The sequence below is a fragment of the Carcharodon carcharias genome, chromosome 18 (assembly GCF_017639515.1).
Source record: "Carcharodon carcharias isolate sCarCar2 chromosome 18, sCarCar2.pri, whole genome shotgun sequence".
Lineage (NCBI taxonomy): Eukaryota > Metazoa > Chordata > Chondrichthyes > Lamniformes > Lamnidae > Carcharodon > Carcharodon carcharias.
Window position 1 is genome coordinate 117851293 of NC_054484.1, and position 24936 is coordinate 117876228.

Genomic DNA, 24936 nt, shown 5'->3' on the forward strand with positions numbered 1-24936 from the left:
GAGGGAGAGAGAGGGAGCAGGGGTGAGGGATGGGGATGGGGTTAGTGGGAGAGAGAGAGAGAGAGAGACATTGGGAATGAGAGAGAGAGAGAGAGAGAGAGAGAGAGAGAGAGAGGTGTGAGAGATACAGAGTGAGACAGAGGGAGAACGACAGAGACATGGGGCCAGAGGGAGAGGGACAGAGGGAGACAGAGTGTTGGAGTGAGAGAGAGAGAGGGAGGGTGGGAGAGGATGAGAGAGAGGGAGAGAGGGACAATGAGAGAGAGAGAGTTACGGGTGTGAGAGGTACAGAGTGAGGCAGACGGAGAACGACAGAGACAGGGGGGTGGAGGGAGAGATATGCAGATCGACAGCGATTTGGAGAGAGAGAGAGAGAGAGAGGGGTGAGAGAGAGAGATAGAGGGAGGCCAGCGTGTGAAAGAAAAAGTGATGGGTGAGAGTGAGAGAGAGAGAGATCCTATCTCCATCTTTAAAATGGAGGTAGATCCCTTCTCCATCTTTAAAATGGAGGTAGATCCCTTCTCCATCTTTTAAATGGAGGGAGATCCCTTCCCTAAATTGTGATGCAGAAGTGCTGGAACCCACAATGGAGGAAAGAATAAACCTTATTCAATACTGAAAAGTTAACCTGTTTGTGTATCACAGAACAATTAGAACACAGAAGGAGGCCATTCAGCCCATCGAGCTGCTGTCGACTCTCTGCAAGAAATGTTTCGCTGGTCTCACCCATCTACCCTTTCCCTGTAACTCTGGAAATATTTTCCTTTCAATTTCACATCCAATTTTGGCTCAAAAGATACTCGACGGGAGACACAGAGAGAGAGAGAGAGAGAGACAGGGCGAGAGAAAGAAAGACAGAGATAGGGCCGATGAGAGAGGGAGAGCGAGAGAGAGAGAGTGGGGGAGAGGGGGAGAGGGGGAGAGGGAGAGAGAGAGATTCATTCTCCGTCTTAATAATGGAGGGAGATATCTTTCCTGTTTTCAACTGGAGGGAGATCCCCTACCTGTTTGTAAAATGGAGGGAGATCCCTTCTCTGTCTTTTAAATGGAGGGAGATCCCTTCTCTGACTTTAAAATGGAGGAAGATCCCTTCTCTGTCTTTAAAATTGAGGGAGATCCCTTCTTTGTTTTAAAACTGGAAGGAGATCCCTTCTCTGTCTTTAAAATTGAGGGAGATCCATTCTTTGTTTTTAAACTGGTGGGAGATCCCTTCTCTCTCTTTAAAATTGAGGGAGATCCATTCTTTGTTTTTAAACTGGAAGGAGATCCCTTCTCTGTCTTTAAAATGGAGGGAAATAGCTTCTTCATCTTTAAAATTGAGAGACGGAGAAAGACAGAGAGAGAGAGAGAGACTGAGAGAGACGGAGAGAGAGAGAGACTGAGAGAGAGAGACTGAGAGAGACAGAAAAAGTGAGAGAGACTGAGAGAGACATAGAGAGATAGAGAGATAGAGAGAGACTGAGAGAGAGAGAGACTGAGAGAGACAGAAAGAGAGAGAGAGTCTGAGAGAGAGAGAGAGAGACTGAAAGAAGAGAGAGCGAGGGGGACAGAGAGAGACACAGTCTGACAGAGAGAGACAGACAGACAGAGACACTGAGAGAGAGAAGGGGAGAGAGAGAGAAAGAGCGAGAGAGAGAGAGAGAGAGAGAGAGGGAGACTGACAGAGAGCGAGATGGAGACAGAGAGAGATACAGTCTGACAGAGACAGACAGACAGAGAGAGACACTGAGAGAGAGCGAGAGGGGGACAGAGAGAGATACAGTATGACAGACAGAGACAGACAGACAGAGACACTGAGAGAGAGGGAGGGGAGAGAGAGAGAGAGAGAGACAGCGAAAGAGAGAGAGACAGTGTGACAGGGAAACACAGACAGAGGCACTGAGAGAGCGAGGGAGGGGGAATAGAGTGGGCGGGGGAGAAGGAGAGCCAGCGAGAGAGAGGGAGAGAGAAAGAGATACAGAGTGACAGAGAGAGATCGAGACAGAGGGATAGAGAGAGAGAGAGAGAGAGAGAGAGAGAGAGAGGGAGATACAGTGTGACAGAGAGAGACAGACAGACAGACAGAGACACTGAGAAAGAGGGGGGATGGTGGAGAGAGCCAGTGAGATGGAGAGAGAGAGAGAGGGAATGTGACAGAGACAGGCAGAGACAAAAAGAGAGAGGGAGAAGGCAGAGAGAGAGAGAGAGAGCAAGAGAGAGATACAGGGTGACAGAGAGAGAGAGAGACAGAGAGAGTGCCGGTGAGACAGAGATAGAGAGTGACAGAGAGACACAGAGAGAGAGAGAGAGAGAGACAGAGAGAGCGATAGACTGTGACAGAGAGAGAGACACAGACTTTGTGCCGGTGAGAGTGTGACAGAGAGAGGCAGAGAGAGAGAGACAGCGAGAGAGAGAGACAGAGAGAGAGCCGGTGAGAAAGACAGAGAGAGAGACATAGAGAGAGCCGGCAAGAGAGAGAGATAGAGTGTGACAGAGAGAGAGAGCGGCAGAAGACGGAGTGAGAGGGAGAGAGATGGAGCAGGGGTGAGTGATGGGGACGGGTTTAGAGGGAGAGAGAGAGAGAGAGAGAGAGAGGGACCGTGACAATGAGAGTGAGAGAGAGAGAGAGAGAGAGAGAGAGAGAGAGAGACGGGTGTGAGTGATACAGAGTCAGACAGAGGTAGAACGACAGAGACATGGGGCCGGTAAGAGAGGGACAGTGGGTGACAGAGAGTTGGAGTGAGAGAGAGAGAGATAGATAGGGAGGGTGGGAGAGGATGAGAGAGAGAGAGAGAGGGACAATGAGAGAGAGAGAGAGAGAGAGAGAGAGAGAGAGACGGGTGTGAGAGATACAGAATGAGACAGAGGAAACTGCATTGGGAGCAGCGAATGCAGTTGATTAAATTGAGGGACGTGCAAGTGAAATGCTGCTTCACTTGAAATGAGTGTTTGGGCCCTTGGACGGTGAGGAGGGGGCAATTGAAGGTGCAGGTGTTGCATCTTCTTCATGGGAAGGTGCCTTGGGAGGGGGTTGATGTATAGGGGGTGATAGACAAAAGGAGCATGGTGTCCCGGAGGGTACTGTCCCTGTGGAATGCCGACAGCTGGGGTGAATGGAATATATATTTGGTGATGGCATCATGCTGGAGTTGGTGGAAATGTCGGAGGATGATCCTTTGAATGCGGATGCTCCTGGGGTGATACGTGAGGACAAGGGGGACCCTCTTGTATTTCTGTTAGGGAGATGAAGGTGTGAGGGTGGATGCGTGGGAGATTGGTCAGAAACGGTTGAGGGCCCTGTCAAGCACCGTTGGTGGAACACCTCGGGTAAGGAAGAAGGTAGATCGGTCAGAAGAACTATTTTGGAATGTCACCTAATCAGAAGAGGTGCGAAAGAGGCGAAGGAACTGAGAGAATAGGATGGAGTCCTTAAAGGCAGCAATGTATCTGGAGCTCCAGTTGAGGTAGCTGTGGGAGTCGGTAGGCTTGTAATGAATATTGCTGTACAATCTATCACCAGAAATTGAGACAGAGAGTTCAAGGAAGGGAAGGGCATTGTCATTAAAGGACCATGTGAAAATGATGGAGGGGTGGAAATTGGTAGCAAAATTAATACATTTTTCCAAGTCCAGACGAGAGCATGGAGTGGCACCGAAGCACTAATTGATGTACCGGAGATAGATTTGTGGGAGGGGGCAAGAGTCGGACTGGAACAAGGAATGTTCCACACACCCGAAAAGAGACGGGCACAACGGGAGCCCGTGCGGATATCCACAGCCACACCTTTTATTGGGAGAAAATAAGACGAGTTTTAATGAGAAAGTGTTCAGTGAGGGATCAAGTTCAGCTAGACAGGGGAGAATGGTGGTGGATCGGGATTGCTCGGGCCTCTGTTTGAGGAAGACTTGGAATGCCCTCAGGCAATCCCGGTGGGGGACGGAGGTGTCGAGGGATTGGACATCCATGGTGAAGAGGAGGCGATTGGGGCCAGGGAACTGAAAGTTGTTGACATGTTCTAGGGCGTCAGAGGAATCGAGGATGCTAGTGGGAAGAAACTGGCCAAGGGGTGAGAAAATGGAGACAAGATTTCCAGAAATGAGTTCCGAGGGGCAGGTGCAGACTTACACAATCGGTCTGCCGGGACAGTCCTGCTTGTGGATTTTGGGTAGGAGGTAGAAGCGGGCCGTCCGAGGTTAGGAGACTATGACGTTGGATTGTGTCCAGAAGAGATGAGATTAGTGACAGTCCAGGAAACAATGGCTTGATCTTCAGTGATAGGTTCATAGTCCGGGGGAGGCTGGGGGGAGTTTCTGCGATCTGGCGCTCAGCCTCTGCGACGCAGTGGTCAGTGTGCCAGACAACAACAGCACCACCCTCGTCAGCAGGTTTGATGACAAAGCCAGGGTTGCGCCTGAGAGAACGGAGTGTAGCAAGTTCAGAAAGAGACGGGTTAGAGAGCGTGAGAGGAGCAGAGAAATTGCAGCAAGAAAACGGCAACTGTGTTTATAGGATCTGCGAGTGCTGTCAGCCGCGTGAAGTCCATTCCCTGATAATTCGCCTTTGTTGTTTTAATAATTATCGGTAATATGCATTGAAACACAAGAGTAATACCTCATCATTTTGGATAGCGTGTGAGAGGATTGAGAGCACACGACCACCGTTACTTCAATTTATCCTGATTTTGGTGTTCAACTCTCTGACTGCCAAAACAATATAATTGTTAATCGGATCTAGAGGGTCCTTCGAGGCCAAGGCAAAAGGGCGAATCATAGTAAACCAAAAATGGAGAACCGAAAAAAGCCTTTAGTTTACTCTTGCTTTGTCTGCCAATTTTATACTGTCATGCTTTATTATGCTGCACATTCGTTACGTTGCCAAGCCTGCAAACTACAATTTCCCGCACAAAACAATTAGCAATCCAGGATATTGTATGTAACAATGTAGATTCATGCTACGGATTCAGTGCTCGTGCACCAACACTTGCATTTATGCACTAACCTAGAGTAAATTTGGAGAGGAGTTAAAGAACGGGCTTCAATACCCAGTTATTCCAATGAATATGTTATTTGAACGGCAATGTAAAAATCAACCTCAACAAGAAAAGAATTTCTGGCACTACAACTCAGTCCCCTTTTCAAATGTCATTCCATGCTGTCACTTTACAATCATTACAATGCGGTATATTCTATAAAATCTCACCATTGTGAGGAACCCGTTTTTTGCAAAATTGGAAAAACATTGAATTTTGGCTGTCATCCTCCTCGGTTTTTTTTTAACAAGTCTGCAAGTTTAATTCCGACCTGTGAGTATGCCGTTTCTTTTTTCAAGAAATCACAGATCAAAAAACAGCTAGATGTCCAGAAGGGACACGTGGTGAAGGCAGCGCCCCTGTGTTTAGCAGAGATAAAGAAGAACGACGATTGCCAGGATAGAGACTCTTGCTGATTCATTGGAAAAAACCTGGCCTGGAAGAATTATGAACAATTTATTCTTTCTGAATTCAGAGTCAGTCTGGTGTGTTGTGTCTTGAGAGCAGGCTGCAAAGTGATTATGTCTTCTTCCCTCCCCCTCTCTCTAAGCAGAATTACCAACCTGAAAATTCTCATCAGAACAACTCATCTATTTATTTTTTGAAACTCTACAATATTATGACAGGTGAGGGTTATCAAAGACAGTGTTTCACCAAAGATCTGTCTGAAATGACTTCCACATTTATTGGGACCAGAATTCTGTTAGATCAACAGTGTCGAGAACTTTTCGAACTTTATGCTTTAAAATAAATCCCTCCCATACGCGAGCCCCTGCAGAGATCGTGTTTGTTTTGTGCTTGTGTGTGGGGGCACGGGTGTTGGGATATCTGTTTTTTTTTTAAGGGGATTGGGAGAAATCATTAAACTTCCAAAGTACAAATTGCTTGTTAACCAATTTTGTAAATTGTTCTCAAAAAAACGTTTCTTTTCCAATTTAGCGATTATTTTGTGTTTGTTGAAAGAGGCCTGGTTTAAGATTCTTTATTCTTGGGCATAACAGTATCAAAGGCAAAATGGTGACTACTTGGTGAGTTGATAAACATTCAAAGTATTCTAGCGGCCTGTGGAGAAGTGGTGCTAAAATTAACTTCATATACTTACCATCACGGTCCGTGACACCATGGTAAATTTTCCATTCTCATCCTGTACAACGCTGTCGTTTTGCAACACATAAAGATAACACCTATCTGAAATTTCTTTACTGCATTGACCAGCTCAGTAAGACTACACTCGCAGGCCTCATTCTTGCAAATGAATTTATTGGCAACGCATGTTCACGAATACCTGTGATGGATGTTATACTCCTTACGAGGGATTGAGCAGATAGAGCAAGATAAAAGGTCAGAGATAGGTGACAGCTAAGCAGAGGTTAATTAAAAAGGTATCGGGGAAGGCATTGTCTTCTCAGCGACCCAGGTTATGTGCCGCTTACGAACAACTCAACAATGAAGTACATGTACAGCTTTTTAAAAAGACCTCCCGAAGCAGCAAATATATTTTGGCCGGACCAGCAGCTAAAAGCATTTAAAGAAATTTGCTGAAGCTGAAAGACGCAACATTTGAGTGAAATTGTTGGGAAGCGAGTTATTAATTCGTGTAGAGGGCTGTTGATAGCTTGAATGCAATCACTTTAAGAAAGGCTAGTATAAATGGCTGCACTGTCGGTTGCAAATTGTCTCGATTGAATTTGCCAGCAACATTGCAGCGAATGACAGGCACGGGCACAGTTCACAGTGATGTCACTGCTCGCCTGTAAGTGTCCGCTGTAAAGCTGCTAACGTTTATTCGCATGTTACCAACATATTTGTGGCACAGACATGTTAAAAAGGTATATTTGTGACATCAGAAGGCAGATATTTTCAAGATGGAAATATTTTCAAGATGGCACTGCTACAGGAGCAAGTGCCGCTATCCGGATTTGTTTTGCGGTGTGATTGCAACCATATACGTGTTGTGATGCACCGCCAAAAGCTTGCTTCAATACAGCATTCTCCAATATGGAACCCGCCATTTTGGTGTTATTAATTACAAACTCTAAGCACCTGAGCTAAACAGCGATTGCTTCCACGCTTCCCGAGTGTCATCAATATTTGTTCAAATTCAGACAAGCAGCAGAGGGGGGAATGCAGCATTTTCCCTTGCTGACTGGCCGTGCATTAACAGGCATGTTGGAAATAAAGCATTTGGTAGTTACTATGCTGACGTGATAGTGATTGCCTTTGACATCAAAGCAGCATTTGAACGAGTGTGGCATCAAGGAACCCTGGCAAACTGAAATCAATGGGAATAAGGGGAAAACTCTCCGCTGCTTTGGCTTCATACCTAGCATGAAGGAAGATGGTTGTAGTTGTTGTAGGTCAGTCATCACCGCACCCGGTCATCATTGCAGGAGTTCCTCAGGGTAGTGTCCTCGAACCAGCCATCTTCAGCTGCTTCCTCGATGATCTTCTTTCCATCATATGGTCAGAAATGTGGATGTTTACTGATGATTGTACAATGTTCAGCACCATTCGCAACTCCTCAGGTACTGAAGCAGTCCGTATCCAAATGCAGTAAGACCTCAACAATATTCTGATTTGGGCTGACATCTGGCAAGAAACTTCCGTGCCACACAAGTGCCAATGAATGACCATCTCCAGTAAGATTGAATCCAACCATCACCGCTTGGTATGCAATGCACTACAATCACTGAATGCACATTATCAACACCCTAGAGGTTGCCATTGACCAGAAACTGAACTGGTTGGTGAGTGGCTTGGAGGGGAGCTTCCAGGTGGCGGTGTTCCCATTTCCCTGCTGCCCTTGCCCTTCCATATAGTAGTATTCGTGGGCTTGGAAGGTGCGGCTAAAGGAACTTTGGTGAATCCCTGCAGTGCACCTTATTAATGATACATACTGCTGCTACAGTTAGTTAGTGGTGGAGGGAGTGAATGCTTTTGGATGCGGAATCACTCAAGCGGGCTGCTTTGTCCAGGACGGTGTCAAGATTCTTGAGTGTTTTGGGAACTGCTCTCATCCAGGCAAGTGGGGAGTATTCCATCACACTCCTCACTGCGCCTTGTAAATGGTGGACAGGCGTTGGAGAGCTGAGTTTCCCATCGGAAAATCCCACAGGATTCCTAGCCTCTGAACTGCTCTCATAGCCACAGTATTTCTATGGCTTGCAAATAAACTGCCGTCCCATCACTGTCACTCGAACTCCCCCCCTACATCACCATGGGCACACGCACACCACATGAAAGACAGCGGTTAAATAAGGCAGCTCACCACCAACACTTCAAGGGAAACTTGGGACGGGTAATAAATGCTGGCCAAACCAGCGAAGCCAACATCCCGTGAATTAATTAAAAATATCGCAAATTGAAAGCTCCAGGTTAGCAGCGAGCTGGAAGGAAACATTTCCCCCAGAGCTGTCTGATTGCTCCGATCTTCACGAAGCTGCTCAGCAGCATCGGCGTCCTCCGTTTTCTCAATGTTGCAAATATTCTGCCGCAAGGTGAAACATTCTTCGCCATAAATAGGCTGATATCTCAAGCAAAGCTCAAACTGAAAAAAATTCTCTCCATGAAATATGATGTCATCTCTCTTTTCTTTATTTCTTTCATGGGAAGCGGGCATGTCTCGCAATGAGGAGCGTAAGTTGCTCATCCAGATTTGCCTTGACAAGGATCGCTTAATATAAAGAATGAAAGCCATTCAAACATTGAAGGGAAATTAACCTTGAAATGTTGCCATATCGCAGGTTTGTTGCAATTCAACCTTTTGAACTGAATTGTGAATGAGAATTAAGGCGGTTACTAAATGCAAACTCATGACTGGGGCTTCAGCGCGAAATGACCAATTCCCCGTTGAATTTAATTTTGGTGTTTTAATTCGTGGGAGTTGCAAGGACAGAGAATTTAAAATATTTCCGCCTGGCTCTCAATCAATGACTTTTGGTGTTTAGAGCAAGTTGGGAAACTAGTAAATGACAGAAAAATTCATAGGCCAACTGCCCTTGTGATGTATGTATTTGCCTCGGTAACACTCATACAGCAGTGACAATTCACGGTCGGGGGAGCTCACTAATTTTTTGTCTTGCGTTTATCCTCTGCTGGGTGTCTTCCTAAAGAGAGCATGTGAGATAGATTGGACTTGGAAAACGTTATGCAGGAAAGCATCGGCTTCTCAGCCACGTCGCCCCAAAATATACCTCAACACTGAAGTACACATTGCGCGGTTAGATATATTGCTCCGTTCTGGGATTGTTTGAAAGCAATTAGCAACACATTAGCAGTCCATTGTGCAGCTTTTAAAAAAAAGGTACATCGAAGCAACAAATGTGTTTTGGCCATCCAGCAGCTGAGTGTTGAGAAATGTGCTCATGAATAGGCTTTGCTGAAAGGGGGCGCATGTGCATCAATTGTTTGGAGGCGAGTTTTCAATCTGTACAGAGGACTGATGATGGCTTGAATAAAATCGCTTTAAGGTAGCCGAGCGTGATTTGTTGCACTGGCGATTGCAAGTTGGCTTGTGTGAATTTGACTGCAACACTACAGCGAACGACAGGTATGGGCACAGTTGACAGCGATGTCACTGCTCGTTTGAAAGTGTTCGGCTGTAGAGTAGAAAATGTTTGATCACATGTTACCGACAGATCGGTGGCACAGAAATGTTTAAAAATGCCGGGATTTGTCAGAACAAAAACCGCAAATTTTCCGAGAAGCACGAAAGAAATGAAAACTGCAATCCCACTGGAGTAATTGCCCCAGTTGAAAGAGTCTTGAAGCGTGTTAGTAACTACTTCAGGACCGTAACTGAACATCGCAGTCAACATGAGGTTTACGACGGAGAAGCTTCACTGACCAGTTTGGGGATCAATCCTGCGAGTTGGGCGTTATATGCACCATGTTCTGAACACATCAGCTAACCATTCATAGCCTTCCATTTTTCCCAGTGAGATCCAGTAACATTCAAATTCATTCTATCACTGAGTGGACAATCCACTATTCTTCCTCACTGTCGAAACGCACACCAGCTGGAACATCAGAACTCTCATTTTTGCAAAATCAAAGCTTCAGGTCACCAGCGAGCTGGAAGGACAAATTTATTCCAAGAGCTGTCTGAAAGTTCCGACCTTCACAAAGCTGCGCAGCAAAAGGTGCTTTCCTCTTCTTTTCTCAGTGTTAAAACTATTCTGCCGAATGCAAACCTCAAGGAGCAAAATTTCGCCTCATTGATAATCTGATATATTGTGCAATATGTTACATTCAGGCTATCAACAATACCGTACACGAAACAATAACTCGCTTCCCAAAAAAACAAACTCTGCCTCGTTCTGCAAAGCCTATTCATAAGTGAAGTATTGAATATGCATTAAGCTGCTGGCTAGGCAAATAAATCACTTGTTACTTCAATAAGTCTTCTAGAAATGCTGCACAACGGACTGTCATAGACGCATACACATTTACAGCACAGGGAGAGGCTACTCGGCCCATCGTGTCAACCAAGACCTGACTACAGTAACCCCATTTTCCAGCGCTGGGACCATAGCCTTGGAGGCTATGGCAACGCAATTGAATACCTAGATGCTTCTTAAATGTTACGAGAATTTCTGACACAACCACCCTATCCGGCAGTGCTTTCCAGACTTCCACCACTCTCTGGGTGAATGAACTTCTCCTCTACTGACCTCTTAGCCTTCTACTTCATACCTAACATCAATGTTACCGAGCTAATGACCCTCTACTAATGGGAATAGTGCCTTCCTCTCCATTATAACTACGGCCCTCATAATCTTATACACCTATATCAGGTCCCCTTGCAGACTTCGTTCCTGCAAAGAAAACAACCCCAGCCTATCCAATCTCTCCTCTTAAGTCATTCTTTCCATCCCAAGCAGCATGCTGGAGACCTCCTCTGTTGCCTCTCCAGTGCAATAACATCCTTCCTATAATGTGGTGACTAGAACTGCACACGGTACGCCAGTTGTGGCCTAACCAATGTTTTAAACAGTTGTAGCATAACCTCCCTGCTCGGCTAATAAAGGAAAGCTTCCCATGTGCCTGATTAACCATCTTGGTTACCTGCCCTGCTCTCTCAGGCATCTGTGGATAAGCACACCAAGGTTCCTCTGATCTTCACTGCTTTCCGAGCACGACCATTCATTGTGTTAACCCTTGCTGGGTTAGCCCTCTGCTAGTGTATTACCTCGCATTTTTCCATGGCTGAATTCCATTTGCTACTGCTCTAAGCACCTGACCAGTTCATTGATATTGTCCTGCAGTTTTCGGCTGCTCTCCTCAATTTACCACCCTACCACCCTAACCTCTTAATGTTTTGCAAATTAGCTTGAAGTACGGAAGGGGGGGAGGGGGGGGGTGGGTGGGGAGCAAAATGCCAAACCGCACAGTGAGTACTTCATTGTTGAATTACTTGGAAGTGACATGTACTCCGCATGGCTGCGATGGCGATCATCTCTCGCAAAACTTATTCTCCTTCCAATCCCTCTCAGGCAAACGTTTTATGAAGATTTCCAGCAGAGGTTAAGCTCAAATTAATATTCAACAAATGCTCTGTAATTTCACATCTCTTTAGATGTCAACAGATGCTTTCTGAACTGTCCAGTATTCCAAGCATTTCTTCCTATATTTTATTGTAGTTTACGTTGTCGCTTACCACTTACATTTCCATGGATGCTTTTTCTGTGTAATGGCACATTTTCACTCAGGGCTACAAGTGCCTCCTTATAAAGTAGTTCTGTCAACATCTGCCATTGATCTAAGAGGATTTGACATTTTTATCAGCGCAATATTTCGCATTTGTATCAAACATTTTTTATTCACTCTCAAGAAATTATGAAAATATATTGCTATTAACATCCTTGCATCTTATCATACTACCTGTTGTAGATCTTGTTAGATGTTATCTCATCTTTTGTTCTTCCTTGTTTCTTTCCTATTCACTGGAACATCTGGTCTTTTTCTACATTTAGTTTTAGTTCACCTTTGTTTATGGTTGTCTTAGGTCTGTAACGTCCTCCTCATCAAATAGCTTTGGCAACATCTTCCATTGATTCCAAAAGGATGTGGCATTCTTTAAAGGTCCCCAGTGAAGGATAACGCCCACCTTTCACACCCCAACGAAAACAGAAATGTCCCACTTTGTACTGATAAAAGTGTGAATCAGGGACTGCTGGCAGCAGTCCTGGGCCCATTCACACAGATGTGAGCCTATCATTGCTGCATCTATCCTCTGCTGAACTCGCCTTCAAGGCGTGATCACAATTTGAGAATGAAACGACTTTTAGTAAATCTCCTGATCTATCTAAAATTCATTTTCATAATTTGATGATGAAAATGGACATTGCTGAGTACTGAAAACAAGCGGACTGCTATCTTATTCCCGTAACACACTCCAGCCAATATTCTGTCTCATTGTTTGTAATATGAATTGATATTAGACACATGGCTTGACCAGCAGCAATTGTGAATCTATATGTTTTTGACCCGTCTCAAATTATCCTCATGATCCATTTTGTTAAGTTGCGTAAAAATTCTCATTGACAATCTCACTCATGATTACAGCTCAATGCACTGACTGACCTTCAGTGACATTGCTCATTGTACTCCTGAGCTGGAGTGAACTTGGGTTGTACAAAACGATGAGTCTGATGATGGAGCAAATGATGGGCAAGACATGAAAGGTGCACAATTGGGGTTGGCAGAGAAAATAATGCAGTGAGTTTGGGTGGGGAGAGCGAGCATGTGCAAGTAGTCGAGAGCGGGCTGGGAAACTGTCGATGTCAATAAGCAGGATCAGGAGAAATGGATGAAGTGGAGGAGAGTTCTCTCAGCGTCAAAAGTTAGAAATGACCAACTGGAAAACTATTATATTAATCATTGATAACAAAGTTATCACCATTTAAAACTACAGAGACATAATATTTCAGAAATCACCTATCTTATTACAGAATGCATCACTTCTTTAACAACATTGAGAAACGGATTTGTGCTCCCACATGCAGTACTTCCGTTACATGTACTATAGTGAAACTGACAAAAAGAAATATTATTTTACTAAATGTTCATCGCTTTCAGTTGCGTATTTACCTCGACTTTATTTAGGGAATATTGTGTGCCTCCTGTCACTTCTTAATTACACCAGAATATAACGACCCAGTTAGAATCATTTATTGTGGTACAAGCAGCGTGAACAGCACCTACATAACTTTCTCCCCGGAAATACAAAATTTTCCAGTTCTATCATTGTCTTCCAAATTTAGACGGATAATAGAGAATTTATAGTGAGCGATGCCCAGTTTATTCGAATCTAAGTCATGATTTAAGATTTATATTTAATAAGTTGGAAGCTTACGAGTACATTTAAATACACCACTGAAGCTAAAGAAAATGTATTAAAAGAGCTTCAGAGGAAAACCGATGTGCCCGCAAGTGTAAGTATAGCTACTGCCCAACTGACTGCTCTTCAGCGTTCACAGCGTAGCGTCAGTGGAGATAAACAAGGTGAGTGGTTCAGGGCGATGACTTTTCATCACAACTGAACAAAAATATAAATGTAACAGTTTTTAAACGAGTAGATTGCTGGAGCTGGAAGAATGTACAAAAGCGGATATCTATGAGGGCGGATTGCAAGAGAATAACAGTTTCATGATGGAAATGCTGAAGAGAGTTGTAAGGGTAATGGCAAATAAACAAACAATGTATCCAAATGAAGTTCTGGATGTCTGAATAGCAACTGATTGAATGTAAGCTGAAGGAATAAAGTAAGTAAGGTGATCAAAATGACCAAAAACTGCAAAAACCAGCAGCAAACAACATTGAAGCGGATGTAATAACATTGAAATCAACCTAAGGAAGTCCGAATAAATCACTTGGATTTAAGTGCCGAGAAAAAGAAACCCGGCTGAATCAATATTACCTCTGCAGATTAATGTTTAAGGAAGTATTTTGACTTATTACGCACAAGTGCTGGGAGGGGATTCATTATGTATGTTATGCAGGGGCGAGGGGTAAATGCTGGAGATTTTTAATGAAGACTTTGCCGACTGACTTATTTACCACCTACATTTGTGATTCAAACAATTGTTAACGTTACAAGAAATGAACTTCCTTGCTTTCAAAGGGATGATATCGCACTTTTCCACAACAAATGAAATCCTTTACGCATTCGCTGAATCGAACCCATACCTCTGTGTATTCTCATTGGAATTTCTGCAGCATAATATTTCGCCGAAATAAATGCATTCTCCAAAGCTTTAGAGGCCAGTACATATTATTTCTTAATTCACCCTGCATAAAGCCCCATATAACGGAACAGTGACGTTTGCAGCGAAATACTGGGCTATGAATCAAAACGTTGTATTACAAAGCTGCGCCGCATGATGGCGCCATGCCTCATAGATGGGAGATCCTTGCTCCCCGCTTCCTGGAAGGACTCCATCCCATTCCCTCAGTTCCCTCGGCTCCGTCGCATCTGTTATGATCTTGCCACATTCAAAAACAGTTCCTCTGACATGTACTCCTTCTTCGTTAACCGAGGTTTTCCACCCAGGTTGGTTGACAGGGCCCTCATCCTTGACCGGCCCAACTCCCGCTCATCCGCTCTAACACCTTCCTCTCCTTCCCAGAACCATGATTGGGAGCCACTTTGTCTTCAATTATCACTCCAAGAGCCTCCGCATTCAAAGGTTCATCCTCCGACATTTTCACGAACTCCATCAGGATGCCACCAAACACATATTCCCTTTGCCCCAGCTGTCGGCATTCCACAGGGACAGTAACATCCGGGACACCATGTTCCATTCGTCCATTACCCCCTATACCTCAAACCCCTCCCAAGGCACCTTCCCATGTGTAAAGTGCAACACCTGCACCTTTAATTGCCCCCTCTTCACCGTCCAAGGGCCCAAAAGCTCATTTCAATTGAAGCAGTATTTCACTTGCACGTCCGTCAATTTAGTCAACTATGTTCACTGCTCCCAGTGCAGTTTCCTCTACATTGGAGAGACCAAACAAACACTGGGTGACCACTTTGTGGAATACCTTTAGCCTGTATGCAAGCAAGACTCTGGCCTTCCTGTCGCTTGTCATTTCAACACACCACCCTGCTCTCATGCCTACAACACCGTCCTTGGCTTGCTGCAATGTTCCAGTGAAGGTCAAAGCAGATTGGAGGAACAAGCACCTCATCTTCCGATTGGGAACTTTTCAGCATTTCTGACTTAATGTTAAGGTCAACAACTTCAGACCATTAATTATTTCCTCCAACCCCACCCCCTTTCCGATCCACCCTTTTCTCTCATAATTTATATATATTTTTAAATATATTTTTCTTTTCCAATTTTTTTCTATTATTATTTTGAGACTGATTTCCATCCATTGTTTTACCGCCACCTTTTAGCTCATTTCGATCCTTTCCCCCTAACCTATTCCCATTAGGGCCATCTGTCACTTGCTCGTCCTGCTTTCTACCCTTAATGTCACCATTGCTAATATCACCGCCGTCAACACCCCTTTGTCGTTTTGTCTATGACATCTTTGGCAATCTCGTCTTTGCCTCCACCTATCACTGGCCCTTTATTCAGCTCCACCTGTCCCAACCCCCTCAAACAACTTATATTTCACCTTATTTCTCTTTTTCTTTCGTTCTGGTGAAGAGTCATAAGGACTCGAAGGTAAACTCTGTATTCCTCTCCACAGATGCTGTCAGACGTGCTGTGTTTTTCCAGCTATTTGTGCTTTTGTTTTTGGTTTCCAGCATCCACAGTTTTTGCGTTTATCTTGGTGCAATATTTTGGTCTTTGTTTCTGACAAGAAATGGCTACAAATTGATCAAATGTAAAAGCGACTGTGAACCAGACGGAACAAGTCAGGGCTGCAAGAGCCAAAACTATTTTTAGTTTACACGCTGGAGTGATGTATAACAATTTAACTGGGAAAGTGATGTAATAAATTCGATTCAGTATAACATCAACGGTGTTGAGTAGTAGACCTGCTGTTATTGCCATTAGGTATTGAGTGATACATTTGGAGAGGCCTCAATTCCCTAACTTCAGGATCACAACCACCACAAAGTTGACTGTAAGGAATAGGACTAAACAACATCATCTTAGTAGGAAAATGTCAGAGAAAATTTGTGTCAACTTTACAGGGTATGCTGCAAAACTTACGATTATGCATCAATTGCAATAAATCTATTGTCGTTCCACAGAACATTCCAGGATGCCCTCAGTTCCTTCATCTAGATCATTAATATATAAAGTGAAAAGTTGTGGTCCCAACACTGACCCGTGCAGAACTCCACTAGTCACCGGCCGGCATCCTGAGAAGGATGCCCTTATCCCCAATCTCTGCCTCCTGCCAGAAAGCCAATCTTCTATCCATGTTAATTCCTTTCCTCTAACAACATGGGCTTTTATCTTACTCAGCAGCCTCCTGTGCGACACCTTGTCAAAGGCCTTCTGGGAGTCCACACTCGTGGGCCACACTCTGTAAGTACCCACACACACTGTTATCACCCACTGTGAATGCTGACATACATTCAAAGCCCCTCTGAAATGATTCAAACACTCCGGCCACCCTGTCTTAATACAGAACCACTTTCTGGACACACCTTGAAATACAAACACAGACTCTGGCAACAGTTAATAAATAGTGAAACAATCTCGTGCCAGGCTCGCTAAATACTGTTAGACACTTGGGCCACACTCTCTAAAAGTTCCACGACGCACTCAGACAATCCTGTGGAAACAGTGACACAGACTCAGGCCACCCTGCGTAAATACTGACACATTCAGGTCACCCTATGAAATTACTGATGCACACTCAGCCCACCCTGTGTAAATACTGTAACACTCAGGCCACCCTTTTTAATTACTGACACACTCAGGCCACCCTGTGTAAATACTGTAACACTCAGCCCACCCTGTGTAAATACTGACACACTCAGGCCACCCTGTGTAAATACTGACACACTCAGGCCACCCTGTGTAAATACTGACGCAGACTCAGCCCACCCTGTGTAAATACTGTAACACTCAGGCCACCCTGTGTAACTACTGAAACACTCCGGCCACCCTGTGTAAATACTGACACACTCAGGACACCCTGTGTAAATACTGACGCACTCAGGCCACCCTGTGTAAATATGGACACACTCAGGCTACCCTGTGTAAATACTGTAACACTCAGGCCACCCTGTGTAAATACTGACACACTCAGGCCACCCTGTGTAAATACGGACACACTCAGGCCACCCTGTGTAAATATGGACACACTCAGGCCACCCTGTGTAAATAGTGACACACTCAGGCCACCCTGTGTAAATACGGAAAAACTCAGGCCACCCTGTGAAATTACTGACGCACACTCAGGCCACCCTGTGAAAATACTGACGCAGACTCAGCCCACCCTGTGAAAACACTGACGCAAACTCAGGCCACCCTGTGTAAATACTGACACACTCAGGCCACCCTGTGTAAATATGGGCACACTCAGGCCACCCTGTGTAAATACTGTAACACTCAGGCCACCCTGTGTAAATACTGACACACTCAGGCCACCCTGTGTAAATACTGACACACTCAGGCCACCCTGTGTAAATACTGACACACTCAGGCCACCCTTTGTAAATACTGACACACTCAGGCCACCCTGTGTAAATACTGTAACACTCAGGCCACCCTGTGAAATTACTGAAGCACACTCAGTCCACCCTGTGTAAATAATGACTCACTCAGGCCACCCTGTGTAAATACGGACACACTCAGGCCACCGTGTGAAAATACTGACGCAGACTCAGGCCACCCTGTGTAAATACTGACACACTCAGCCCACCCTGTGAAAATATGGATGCAAACTCAGGCCACCCTGTGAAAATACTGACGCAAACACAGGCCACCCTGTGAAAATACTGTAACAGTCAGGCCACACTGTAAAAATAATGACGCACACTCTGCCACCCTGCGTAAATACTGTAACACTGAGGCCACCCTCTATAAATACTGGCACACTCAGGCCAGCCTCTGTAAATACTGACGCACACTCAGGCCACCCTCTGTAAATACTGGCACACTCAGGCCACCCTCTGTAAATACTGACACACTCAGGCCACCCTCTTTAAATACTGGCGCACACTCAGGCCACCCTCTGTAAATATTGCCACACTCAGGCCACCCTGTGTAACTATTGACACACTCAGGCTACCCTGTGTAAATACTGCCACACTCAGGCCACCCTGTTTAACTACTGACACACTCTGGCCACCCTGTGTAAATACTGACACACTCAGGCCACCCTGTGTAAATACTGACACACTCAGGCCACCCTGTGTAAATACTGACACACTCAGGCTATCCTGTGTAACTACTGGCACACTCAGGCCACCCTGTGTAAGCATTGTAACACTCAGACCACCCTGTGTAAATATTGTAACACTCAGGCCACCCTGTGTAAATATTGTAACACTCAGGCCACCCTGTGTAACTACTGACACACTCAGGGCACCCTGTGTAAATACGGACACACTCAAGCCACCCTGTGAAAATACTGTAACACTCAGGCCACACTGTGACATTACTGAAGCACACTCAGTCCACCCTGTGTAAATGATGACTCACTCAGGCCACCCTGTGTAAATACTGACACACTCAGCCCACCCTGTGAAAATATGGATGCAAACTCAGGCCACCCTGTGAAAATACTGACCCAAACTCAGGCCACCCTGTGAAAATACTGACGCACACTCAGGCCACCCTGTGTAAATACTGTAACAGTCAGGCCACACTGTAAAAATAATGACGTACAAAAAGGCCACCCTGCGTAAATACTGTAACACTCAGGCCACCCTCTATAAATACTGGCACACTCAGGCCACACTCTGTAAATACTGTTGCACACTCAGGCCACCCTCTGTAAATACTGACACACTCAGGCCACCCTCTGTAAATACTGGCACACTCAGGCCACCCTCTGTAAATACTGACACACTCAGGCCACCCTCTTTAAATACTGGCGCACACTCAGGCCACCCTCTGTAAATATTGCCACACTCAGGCCACCCTGTGTAACGAATTGACACACTCAGGCCACCCTGTGTAACTACTGACACACTCAGGCTACCCTGTGTAAATACTGCCACACTCAGGCCACCCTGTGTAACTACTGACACACTCAGGCCACCCTGTGTAAATACTGACACACTCAGGCTACCCTGTGAAAATACTGACGCACACTCAGGCCACCCTGTGTAAATACTGACACACTCAGGCCACCCATTGTTAATACTGAGACACTCAGGCTACCCTGTGTAAATACTGTAACACTCAGGACACCCTGTGTAAATACTGCCACACTCAGGCTACCCTGTGTAACTACTGACACACTCAGGCCACCTTGTGTAAGCATTTTAACACTCAGACCACCCTGTGTAAATATTGTAACACTCAGGCCACCCTGTGTAAATATTGTAACACTCAGGCCACCCTGTGTAACTACTGACACACTCAGGCCACCCTGTGTAAATACTGACACACTCAGGCCACCCTGTGTAAATACTGTCACACTCAGGCCACCCTCTTTAAATACTGACACACACATGCCACCCTGTGTAAATACTGACACACCAAGGCCACCCTGTGTAACTACTGACACACACTCAGTCCACCTTGTGTAAATATTGTAACACTCAGGCCACCCTGTGTAAATACTGACACACCCAGGCCACCCTGTGTAAATACTGTAACACTCAGGCCACCCTGTGTAAATACTGACACACTCAGGCCACCCTGTGTAAATACTGACACACTCAGGCTACCCTGTGTAAATACTGGAACACTCAGGCCACCCTGTGTAAATATGGACACACTCAGGCCACCCTGTGTAAATACTGACACACTCAGACCACCCTCTGTAAATATTGACGCCCACTCAGGCCACCCTCTGTAAATGCTGACACACTCAGGCCACACTTTGTAAATATTGACACACACTCAGGCCACACTCTGTAAAGACTGACACAGGATTGTGGCATTGACTGAAAATGTTAATACAAACTATTGTGTTATGACCCAGTATATCATGTGTGCCAGGAGAATGCCATTCACGCTGGGCGACTTGTCAGTGCCATCACAACTATTTTGCAATTTGCACGTATTTAAAAATGTGCGCACTGAATTCAGAAATAATAATTGCACTAAGGCTTTTGGACACTAAAAAGAAAATGAAATTCTAATATTTTTTGACAAAAGAAAAGAAAGCCCGCCTTCGTAAATTCTCATATACATACAAATTATTACTAAGCTAACTCCTAAAATCCCTAATTTAACCGACCTACAGTTACACAACCTTGAATGCAATGGTCCAATCATTGATTTGAAGTTTTAAACAGATCCAGTAAAGTATCTCCATACCCAGGAAAGTGGAATTCCAAATGACTTTTTCCCCAGCTTCAGTTCGGTAGAAATCAGACTTCTGCAGTAATACTGGAAGTTTCATTAAGCCTATTTCACACACTTCTCCCAATAACATCCTTCCAATATGTAGCCGTATTTTCTTTTATATATGTTTTTCTCTATTATTACGTATGTCTTTGAAACTGCATGCTCCTCACAACACAAAAACATCTTTATTTTTTTTACTGTTTATTGTCAGTTACCCTTGGGGAAAAATAAACACACTCATTGCCTTGCTTTTATTGCTATCTGTACACAGTCTGATATCACTTGAAATCTAAATCTCTCTTCACCTATCTAACATGCAAATTACCTTCACATCTTTCATTCTCAGCCAACATCAATGTTTACTATTATCATATCAAGCGCCAAGCTTATTTTCATCAGTCAAATCCTGAAGTCTACTTGACTCCAAATGTAATTATAACACACAGAATGACCTAACTGTACTTACCCCAACAAACCTACTTTATGCTAAGCCCTCTGTCAAAAATGACACACTCTTGGGCTACCCTCTGCAAATACTGACCCACTTTTGGCCAGCCTCCATACATTCATGAGCCATTATCTGTAAATATTAACACACTCTCACATTGCCCTCTGTAAATTCTGACACACTTTTGGCCAGCCTCCATACACTCATGAGCCATCATCTGTAAATATTAACACACTCTCACATTGCCCTATGTAAATTCGGACTCACTTTTGGCCATCCTTTGTAAATACTGACAGGCCAACCTCTGCATTAGTGACACATTCTGGTGCCACCCTCTGTAAATACTGACACAATATCAGGCCACTCTCTGTAAATATTGGCATACTCCTGGCTCACACTCTGTAATTACTCACAAACTCTTGGGCATCCCTCTGTTAACACTGAGGGGGAGAGCTTCTGCATGCACTGGCACAGTCACAAGCCGCCCACTGTCGGCCCACTCTGTGTAAATACAGGCAAACTATCAGGCCACACTCGGTAATGACTGTCAGGTTCACTGGACACCCTTCTGGATCACTGATGTACAGTCGGGCCAGCCTCCGTTAAGAGAGACAAAGGCCGAGCCACATTTCTAAGTACAGGCACACTCCTGGGCTGCCTTCTTTACATACTGATGCATATTTAAGGCACACTCTGTTAATATTGATCCGCTTTCATTCCACTCTCTTTGAATACTGACACTCTCGGGTGATTGCAAGTCTAGCTTGGAGTTCTCTCTGTGCGTTCAAACATTGTTGAATGGTAAATGTGTGATGTCGGCCTGAGTCAATTTGTGTTAAATGTGTGTGAGTTAACCAAGAAGTTGATTTAAGTTAAGGTGAAAAGTGAGACTTTGAAAGGTTGGAATTAAAGAGTAATTAAACTTTATTTCTATATGGCTGCAATAATTATAATTAAATCTCAGTTGTTTAGTATTGATCTTGGATTATAATCTTCGTGAGAAGTTTAAGGATTTCAGGATGTTGGTTTTGGCACATTTCTCAGAAGCACAAAGGGAATGTGTTTTAAAAGAAATAACTTGAAAATTGGAATTTGGAACAGAAACAAAAAAATAAAATAAATAAATCAGCCTGAAACAGCAGCCAATCTAAACCAAAAGGAGAAACAGAGCAGTTTGTAGACAGTGGGGTTAGAGTGACATTCAGTGCGGCTCAAAAGCTCGATTCAAAGGCTAAAACTTATTTAATAGAAAACATTGGTGTAAATGTGGATGATGCTCCGATCATTTTAAATTATAATAACCTTTACCAAAGCCAGTACATATAAGCAGACAGCTGACATGCATTCAGGTTGGTACACAATTATATGATAGCCTGCAGCACGCCGGGATAGATTTGTAGCATCCGGGACGATGCCATGTGCAGCATGAAGAGCTCGTTAGGATCGTTAGAAAGGCAGCTGGACATCCTACGGTGGCAGCGATAGTGAATGTCAAGGCTCACCAGAAAATAACTGCCCCATCAGGGTAGGGGGAGGCGGAGACAGATTAGGAGACGAGAAAAGGCGCAGATGAAGAAGTGCCTATCAACGCCACCCAGAAAGGTGGGGTGGGGATGGGGGGGTGGAGGGGGGGGGGGGGGGGGGGGGGTCCAACCTGGCAGATATTGACGGGGAACTGATATATAGAAACATGGAAACGTAGAAACTAGGAGCAGGAGTAGTCCATTCTGTCTGTCAAGCCTGCTCCACCATTGATTATGGTCAAGGCTGATCATCCAAATCTATAGCTTGCTCCCCATGTCTGCCCATACCTTATGATCCCTTTCGCCACAAAAGCTATATCTAAGCCCTTCTTGAAAACCTATAATGTTTTGGTCTCAACTACTTTCTGCGGTAACGCATTCCAGATGCTTACCACTCTCTGGATGAAGAGAATGTTCCCTTCTCAATCCTAAATGGTCTACCCCATACCAACAGACTGTGACCCCTGGTGCTGCACTCCCCCACCATCGGTAACATCCTTCCTTCATCTACCCTGTCTAGTCCTGTTAGAATTGTATAGTTTTCTATGAGATTCCCACATGATTCTTCTGACCTCCAGCAAATATAATCCTAATCGACTCAATCTCTCATCATATGTCAGCCTCACCATCCCAGGAATCAGTCAGGTAAACCTTTCCTGCAATCCTTCCAAAGCAATTACATCCTTCCTCAAATAAGGAGAGCAAAACTGCGCACAATATTCCAGGTGAGGTCTCACCAAAGCTCTGTGCAATTGCTGCAAAACACCCCTGTTCCTACAGTCGAATCCTCTGGCTATCAAGACCAACATACCATTCGCCTTCTTTACCGCCTGCTGCACCTGCATGCTTACCTTCAGCAACTTGTGTACAAGGACATCCAGGTCTCGTTTCACATTCCCCTGTCTCAATATATAACCATTCAGATTATAATCTGCCTTCCTGTTTTGCTACCGAAATGGATAACCTCAAAAATTTCAACCACTCGCTTAGCTTGTCCAAATCACACTGAATCACCTCTGCGTCCTCCTCACAGCTCACCCTCCCACCCAGCTTTGTGTCATTTGCAAATTTGGAAATATTACACTAAATTCCCTCATCTAAATCATTAATATATATTGTGAATAACTGTCTGCCATTCGGAAGAATACCAATATATTCTTACTCTTTGTTTCCTGTCTGCCAACCAGATTTCTACACATCTCAATACACTATCCCGAACCCATGCGCTTTAATTGTACACACAAAGCTCTTAGGTGGGACTTTGTCGAAAGCCTTCTGAAAGTCCAAATAAACCACATCCACTGGCTCACCCTCATCAACTCTATTAGTTACATCTTCGGAAAATTCCAATAGATTTGTCAAGCACGATTTCCCTCTCAAAGATCCATGCTGACTCTGTCCGATTCTGCCAAAGATTTCCACGTGCTCAGCTATTAATTTTTATACTGCACTCTAGAATTTTTTGCACTCCCGACGTCAGGCTGACTGGTGTATAGTTCACTGTTTTCTCTCTGTCTACCTTTTAACACTGTGGGGTTACATTGGCTACCTTGAAAACTGTAGGAACTGCTCCAAAGTCCAAAGGATCTCGAAAGATGACCACCATTGCATCCACTATTTCTAGGGCCACTTCCCTAAGTACTCTCGTATGTAGATTATCAGGCTCCGGCTATTGATCAGATTTCAATGCAATCAATTTCCCCAACGTCATTTCCTTACTCATATTGATTTCTTTCAGTTCCTCCCTCTCGCTAAACCCTTTGTTCCCCATCATTTCTGGTGTGTTATTTGTGTCCTCCTTTGATGAAGACAGAACCAAAGTATGTATTTAGTTGTCCAGCCATTTAATTGTTCCCCAATATAAATTCCCCTGTTTCTGACTGTAAGGGACCTACATTTGTCTTCATTTTTGTTTTCTCTTCACATACCTATAGAAAAATTTACAGTTATTTTTTATGTTACCTGTGAGCTCACTCTCACACTCTATTTTCCTCTTCTTAAACAAACCCTTGGTCTTCCTTTACTGAAATCTAAAGTGCTCTAAAACCTCAGGCCTTTTGTTTTTTTTTTCTGGCGATTTTGTATGCCTCTTCCTTCCATTTAATATTATCTCTAATTTCCCTTGTAAGCCATGGTTTGGCCAACTTTCCTGTTTTACTTTTATGCACGACAGGAATAAGCAATTGTTGCAGTTCACCCATGGGGGTCTTTGAATGTTGGCCATTGCCTATCCACCGTCATCCCTTTCAGTAAAGTTTTCCAATCCAACGTAGCCAATTTGCACCTCACACAATCGTAGTTTACTTCTGTAAGATTCAGGACCCAAGTCTCGGAATTAACTACATCACTCTCATCTTCATGAAGAATTCTATATTTTTATGATCGCTCCTCCCCAAGGGTCCTCGTACAACTAGATTTCCAATTATTCTTTTTTCTCATTAAACAATACCCATTCGATAATGGCCTGTTCTCTCATTGGTTTCTCAATGTATTGATTCATAAAAAAAAAATTCCAAA